Genomic DNA, 8,614 nt, shown 5'->3' with positions numbered 1-8,614 from the left:
CATCCCAAAACCAGCCCAGCTTGTCCCCGCCTCCCTAACCTGTCCTTCCTCCCACCTATCCCCTCCTCCCACCTCAAGGCTCACCCCCATCTCCTACCTACCAGCCTCATCCTGCCCCCTTGACCTGTCTGTCCTCCCTGGACTGACCTATCTCCTCCCTAACTCCCTACCTACACTCACCTTTACTGGCTCCATCCCCGCCTCTTTGACCTGTCTGTCTCCTCTCCACCTATCTTCTCCTCTATCCATCTTCTGTACGCCTCCCACTCTCTCCCTATTTATTTCAGAACCCCCTTTCCCTCCCCCATTTCTGAAGAAGGGTCTAGGCCCGAAACGTCACCTTTCCAGCTCCTCTGATGCTGCTTGGCCTGCTGCGTTCATCCAGCTCTACACCTTGTTATCTGAGACATCAGCTAGACTGGAACTCGTATGTAATATTTGTAACATACAAATACCAAGCAATGACCATCTTCAACAAAAGAGAATCGAATTACGACCACTTGACAGTCAATAGCACCTACTAGAAACATTCTGAGGGTTACCATTGGCTCGAAATTGAACTGGATTAGCCATGTCAGTACTGTGGCTATAAGAACAGAGTCAGAGCTGGGAATTCTGCAGTGAGTCTTACCTCCTGCCTTCTAGATACTTACTGACTGTCTACAATGCACAGGTCAAAAGTGTGATGCAATGCTGTCCAGTTGTCTGGGTGAGTGCAATTCCAACAACACTTAAGGATCTTGACACCATCCAGAACAAAACAGCTCACTTGACTGATACCATATCCACCACCTTGACATTCATTTCCTTCACCATCAATACATAATGGCAGTAGTGTGTCTCATCTACAACATGTACTGCAGCAACACACTAAGTCTCCTCTAACAGCAATTTCTAAGGCTGTGACCTCTACTACCTGGAAAAACAAGGACAGTTTGTGCCTAGGAACATACCACCCACAAGTTCACCTACAAGCCTAGCACAACTCTAACTTGGAACTCTTACTTCATTATCACTGTGTCAAAGTCCTGGCATTCCCATCTAAGCAGCACAGTCAGTGTCCCTGCACCCCAAGGCTGTTCAAGAAGGCAGCTCATACCACCTTCTCCAGGGCATTTAGGGATTGACAATAAAATGCTAGCCAAGCCAGCAAATTTTGTATCCCATAAACAAATTTTTAACAACGTGGGGAAAAAAAAGGAATATCAGAAATTTTGTTCTGGAATTTGTGGAGGAGATGGAATGGACAAACAGAAAATGTGCAAACTAATAAATGTTTGGATTTCAAGTATTATGCAATCCAGAACAGCTGGAGTGCAGGAAAGAAAACCAAACAGATTTCTCTTATTTGCCTGTATTGGCAGCTTGCTTTGTATAATAGCTGAAGTAATAAGTGCATATGAAGCAAGTATTCCAGCCATCTGTGCCGTTGAGGGATGACTACAGGGAAAAGAAACATATCCAATTTAAAACTAGGTGAGTTGTTTTTAAAATGCGTCTTGGTACATGTCAGTGTTTTATAATGAGCAACAAAACAGCAAAAATAGTCAAACGATGTCGCATCCTTACTCCAGAATACACCTTAGGTTCAATCTGAAACACTGTTAATTATTAGATTCTCTAGGGGAAGGAACAGGGATTGGGTATCGTTTTTTGTTCATATGAGTTGCTTTTTCACGCTTTTGAATTAGACAGTAAAGTTAAACGAGACTTAATGTTTAAAAAAACACAGCGAGTTAGTTTTTTTTACATCATTGCATTCAATTACAAAGACTACTTAGGGTCAATTGTATTCCTTTCCATGTGTTTCAGTGTGTGGTTCCATGGGCTGTGATTCAAGAATGTTCAGCAACACAATGACCTATTTTATGCAGCTGAATTAATAAACAGCACCTGATTTCAATATGTTTTTGAAGACATTTTGTGTCAGGTCACTTCAACAATGCCCTTTACCAAAAAATAAGTCATTTAAAAATAAGTAATGACACCACAATACTTGCATGCCACTCCAAATGGGACCAATAAGGAATGTAGGAGGTTTATGTGCTCCCAAATGTTTTATTAACACTGACAATTTAGGTGTTATACTAATCCTAAACTTGTCTCACTCATGACAGTATGCCAGAGATATACACCACAATGAATAGCAAGAGAAAATGCACTGATGCATGTCACAGAATTGTTTCGGTAAAACAGATTAAGGCAAAAATACTTACTAAAGCACCACAGAATTAAACTTTTCTAAAAATTTGTTCATGAGATGTGGTCATCACAGACTAGGCTAGCATTTTTGTGATTCCTTATTGTCCAGAGGGCAGTTAAAGGTCAACCACATTGCCGTGGACCTGCATGTCGGTCAGAGCAGGTAAGGACAGCAGATTTTCTTCCCTGAAGGCCTTCAGTGACTCACATGGGTTCTCTAAAATTGCTGTTATAGATTAAGCTTAATCCAAAAGATTTCAACATATTTGCACAAATGTGCAGGAGCATTTAAACAAGTAAGAGAAATACATCTTTCAGTCAGTTTGCTATTGAAACAAGATTTCTTTTCAGGCTCTGATGCAGAGTCATGTAGACTCTAAACATTAGCTTGTTCTCTCTCCATGGATGCTGCCTGGCCCAATTTGTTTTCCAGCATTTTTTCTTTTAAGCACAGATTCCAGCATCTGCAGTAATTTACTCCTACAGGTATTTAAAAGTTGATGAACGAACCAGAAATGTGTTGTAGATAATGAGAATCTTTAAAATGGTTGTTCCAAGCCTTGCCCAAAAGAAACGAAAGATTTGCAAAACAAATTTTGCATTTTACCAACAGTTAGACATGCAGAGATCGCAGTTTCTGTGGAACCAGAGAACTCCTCCTCCCCCTGGCTCAATTATGTTTTTTGTCACAAAAATGAAGATTTTCCATTTGCTCAACAATGATGACTGCAGAGACCACTGACTAATCTTGAGTAAAGGAGGCCCAAAACTTGATTTGCTTATCACTAATTAATGAGGTATTATTTCCCTATTTCTATATAATTAAGGTGCATAATCTATTTTGGATGCTGATTCAGGAACGTAGCAGTTGAAATAACAGTTGCACAAGCTAGTGTTCTTTATGTTTGTTTAGTACCTGAAAAACAACTTGAATGGAATACAATGTTTTTCTTGGCTAGTAACATAACCGCTGCATTACTATAAAATTTGTATGATAATGTAATTATTATGTTATTGTAATCCAAAACCATCCAAAAAATTTGCGTTAAAACCCCATAATAGGCAGTTGGGAATATGTAATGACTTAAAATAAGTCTGGAAACCAAAAGTTGCTATCAGTCAAAGAAAAAATCCTTTTAGATTTTAGTCAAAACATAGCTCTGTTTTATTTTGGACTAATATCTTAAATCTGGTTCCTTCTCCCTCACTTCTTTTTGGAATTCTGGAGCAGAATAGGAAAACTGATTGGAGAACTGATCTTGAAATGGCAGTAAAATCTTTGAAAAAAAGGCAAGACATGTCTGAGTGTTATGCCACCGTGCATTTCTAAAAGGGTCGAACGAATCAATGCATTATTAGTGTTCTTATGGGGAAAATATAAACAAAAATAACCAATATTACTGAATCTCCCCCAGTGAAGAAATTACCAACAAATTTAAGTTACAAGTGAACTTACAGACAAATGATACTTCAAATATAAAGGTAAATTTCACTTTAAGTAGTCAATGCAATTGTTACACCATTTGCGGCCATGCACATTTGCATCATTCCTCACACAAAAGTGGCACTTTGTAGCCACACAGTTCCATAACATGCTAAAATAAAACAAAGACCTACAGATGCTGGAGATCTGAAACAGAAACAGGACTTGCTGGTAAAATTCAACAGGTCTGGCAGCATCTATGGGAAGAAAGCTGAGTTAACAGAGTTCAGAAGTTCTGAAGAAGGGTCGAAATGTTTGCACTGCTTTCCTCTCACAGATGCCGACAGTTGTGCTGAGTTTCACCAGCAATTTCTGTTTTTGTTCCATAATACAGCATTTTTTTGTTCACACAGGGATCCTTATCCAGTATCAGCTTTCACTTTTGTGTTTCAGAGGTATGATTATCTTCATAAAGGCACACTTTACATCATTGCTGTCTCTTGGGTCACAACAGCTCTAATGGCATAGCTTTTCACAGCTTCTTTTTAACCAATAACACCCCAGCTCACTTCCCAATATTCCCCTCCCAAGAAGTGGCAGGGAAGATGGTGGGAAGGACAGATAATCATGTGGGATCACCACTTCAGAAGTCAACATGGGAAGACTCATGGTCGATCTTCGTGACCTGCTGCCAATTAGGGCTATTAAGTAGTCAATTAATGACTACTTCTAGGCTTTACCTGCAATTATTTCAGTTCCTGTTTTGATGAGAAAGATCCAGCTGACCCAACTGGTATACTGGTGAGCACAGGCTGTTAGTTTGGTGGGGGATCCAGAGATTGGCACACATCTGTGCAAGACTGAGGGACTCAACTTAGTGAAGGAGTTGACCTCTGAGAGCCAATTCCTGCCAATGCTTCTAACCTCCCTGCCCCCATCCCTTTTTCATCTCCAACCCAAGAAACATCCCTCAAATAACACCTATTTTTCTGTCCTCTGACCTTCCATCAGGGAGAGTAGTGTCTCAGCAGCTGTGGTTCTGACAAATTCTAATTGGTTAGCAGCTCTCCTCCAGTTTGGTAATTTTGACAGAAAGCTTCCTCGCAGACAATCCTGATTGTCGTATGAGCCGTGGCTTTCTGAACAAGGTAATCCCTGGTTTTCTCTTCACATAACATTTCCCATTTTTGGATTTAGTTCAAAAATGGGAAAATTCTGCCCTCAAATCTTTAGTGACTCCAAGCTATTTGCACAGTGTTCCAGGATTTCAACCTTTTTAGTCAACTCAACTTACAGAGCTGTGGTGTCCTTTTCTCCCAAAAGAAAAATCTGTCCTCTTCCTGTGAGTTGATTTGTACCTTTTCTTAACAAGGATTCTCATTGTTCCTCTTTCTGTCACTTTCTGTGTTCTCTTTGCGTCTTCGTTTGTATGTGGATTGCCGTCACCCTCTAACCCCCTTGCTTCTTGATCTTCTTTGTATCTGCAGCTATCCTTTAAAGCTGCCATACACGTGGCTTGTCATTTCCGTCTTGTCAGTACAGCTTCCTGGTCAAGACTGCTAAATCACAATGTCCAGTATTTCTTGTTATCCAAGAAAAATACAATGGATCATCCCACCATCATCCCAGTACCTAAGAGAACACATGCAGTGTGCTTTAATGACTACCGCCCAGTGGCTCTGACCTCAATAATCATGAAGTGCTTCAAGAGGCTGGTCATGGCCCACATCAACTCCAGTCTCCCAACCTGCCTTGATCCCCAGCAATTTGCCTACCAACATAGCAGATCCACAGCGGATGATATTTCCCTAGCCCTGTACTCATCCCTGGAACATCTGGACAATAAAGACACATATATCAGACTCCTGCTCATTGACTAAAGTTCTGCTTTCAACACCATTATCCCCTCCAGACTGATCTCAAATCTCCATGACCTTGGTCTCGGCTCCACCCTCTGCAACTGGATCCTCAGCTTTCTGACCCACACACTGCAATCAGTGAGTATAGGTAGCTGCACCTCCTCCACAATAACATTCAACACTAGAGCCCCCCCCCCAACAAAGATGTGTCCTCAAGCCCCTACTGTACTCCTTGTACACCTACGCCTGTGTTTCCAAATTCAGAACATACATCATCTACAAGTTTGCTGATGACACCACCATGGTAGGATGGATATCTAACAATGACGAGTCAGAATACAGAAAGGAGATAGTGAGCTTGGTGACATGGGCACCTTTCCCTGTTTTCAAAGTTGATTCTTAATCATTTCTGTGAGGTAACTGCAGATGTAAGCAACTCAGAAAAATACTTCCTGTCTTCCTGCTGTAAAGCTTTTGGCTGACTTAACTTCACCTTGAGTGGCAAAGCTAGGCAGAGCTGTACAACAAACTGTGCTGACTACAGAGCAAAGCAACAGATCTAGGACACGTGTAGACCCATATTCAATGTGAATAGTTTGTGTACTCTATCACTTTTGATGCAAGATTTAAAAGGAATCTGAAGGATAACTTTTTCACTCAGAGGATGGTGTGTGTATGGAATAAGCTGCCAGAGGAAGTGCTGGAAGTGAGTACAATCACAACATTTAAAAGGCATCTGGATACGTACATGAATTGGAAGGAATTAGAGGAATATTGGCCAAGTGCTGACAAATGGGACTAAGTCCGATTGGGATATCTGGTGGATGCAGACAAGTTGGACCGAAGGGTTTTTTTCCATGCTGTATAACTCTATGACTGACAGACTGAATTCAGTATGCCCATGCACAACAAGTGGGAAATGGAAAACTATGACATATGAACCATTTTGAGGAAATTGTCAGGAAACCAGGATATTCAACAAAATTCAGGACTTTCCAAGTAAAACTTGAACATCTGGTCACCCTACTTATAATCTTCAAGACTCTTTCTTGCTACTGTGGTTTGCAGCATATTTAGATACCTGCAACTTTTAATGGGATATTTTGCTTTCTCATAGCAGTAGATGGATATAAATTATATTTTAAAAAACATCCAGTGCTTGTTCGTTTGAAACTTTTGCCTGTACTGGGCATCTTTTTGTTTTTTCTTAATTCACTATTTGGCTGTGAGCATCACTGGTTGGGTCAATATTTATTGCCTGTCCATAATTGCCCTTGAAGGGTGGCTGGTGAGCTGCCTTCTTGAACCACTGCAGTCCATGTACATCTCAATGTTTCTGAAAAAAAGTTAAGAAATATTTTAAATGAACTTTGCGTTAAGCACAACATGAACAAGACCTCGATAATCTTCCTGGGACCAAGGACTTTTATTCACACTTGTTCCTGTATCTACCTCATCGATGAGATGTCGTTGGCCCTATCTGTCACCTTTAACCAAATATCTAATCTTGACTGCAGGATGGCTTATAGCTGCAAAAATTACCATCCTTGATTCCAGGACCTTCAATAAGAACATGTCCAAAGCAACATTACTAAACGGAAATGTTCAAGTTCTGCATTGCTCCAGTCCTTTCTCCGACAGAAAAGCTGAAAGATGAGCAACAACACTTTGTGAGCTGTTATCACAAATCCCATCTTTGACCTGTCTTTACCAATGCACTGTACAATGTGTGCCAGCATTATGTAAATCAATTGGCATTACATGGTGGCCTGAGGTCAGCTGAGAACAGTGCAGGTTTACTGATTACCTTTGTTTTAAAATTAACTATTGTAACAATCTAAAAGCAATTTTTACATTCATTTTGGCATTTTGTATTTCCTCCTTAAAACAGTAAATATTTAAAGAATTTTTGAAACAATTTTTGGATGTGTTTGATAATGTCATTTAATAATGGTGTTACATTCAGTTTAGATCAAAATAATGAAAAACTAACTAACTAATGAAAAACCTCTGTTATTACTGCTCACCTTTAATGATTCTTCCTTATAGTAAGTAATTTAAAAGATAAGCTCATTATCTGCCACAGATGTCCTTGGTATCCAGTCATCCCTCAGAATTGCACTGAGGATATTTACTTTAGAAAAGCCTCCCCAGACCTTCAAAGGTCAACAAATGAACTGATCTCAGGTACAGAAATAGAGAGGCAAATGAAGAAAAAAGTGACATTGTGAGCTGTTGCTGAAAGCCCCTTCTAGTTTTAACTGTCATTTTGCGTTTTCATACATGCGCGATAATTCAGAGGATAGTTCCCATGGGGAATTCTTCATGCCTGCTAGCCTATATTTTCCCAATCAGACAGCACGTAAGTAATGGAACAGCACTTTAATGGCTCTCCTTCCACACGCCCTGATAACCTTCTCTCCACTGAGCTGGTTTGTAGCTGACAAATATGACATGCATATCTGTTACTTCCCTGGGCAGGTAATATTCTCATTTCCAATCCATCACAGTCATCAAAAAATAATGAGACCCTTGAAAGTAATGTTGTACTGGAAGTGAGCTTACGGGGCTATGAAGTGCAGATTAACTATAAACTGGCATGAAAGATTGGAGAAAGCAGTATTTTACAATATTTGAATAGTATTTAGAAAAGCCTGTAATTTTCTGTCAGTAAAACACACAATGCAATGAACAAAACATTTCCTGAAATACTATAGCTGGTTTTAACACCAGGATTGCACAGCAAAAATCACAGTGATTTTTTTTAACCCACAGATGTTTGCAGGAGAATGCAATAACCAATACAAATTGAAATTTAATACCATCTTGCACAAGGATTACATAATTATGTTTGTTTTGTGAAATAAGTGATTTTGCTGTAAATTTTAAAGCTGCAGACAACCTGCACTTAATCCCGTTAATTAGCCGATACCAAAGCTCTTTTGTCAAAACAGAGGTTACAGATCTAAAATCAACAGCTGCAATTTTTAAACAATTTTCTAATGCCTCTTAAGTTGTGCTGATGTAATTCAGTTTTGCATTTAAGGAGGAATTTCATCTTAGCTCATGGAGATGTGTACACTTTGGCAATTTGCACTAATACTAATGTTCACTTGGTAGAGCAAGATAT

The sequence above is a fragment of the Rhincodon typus genome, chromosome 3, assembly GCF_021869965.1.
Source record: "Rhincodon typus isolate 14 chromosome 3, sRhiTyp1.1, whole genome shotgun sequence".
Lineage (NCBI taxonomy): Eukaryota > Metazoa > Chordata > Chondrichthyes > Orectolobiformes > Rhincodontidae > Rhincodon > Rhincodon typus.
This window is presented reverse-complemented; position numbering follows the sequence as displayed.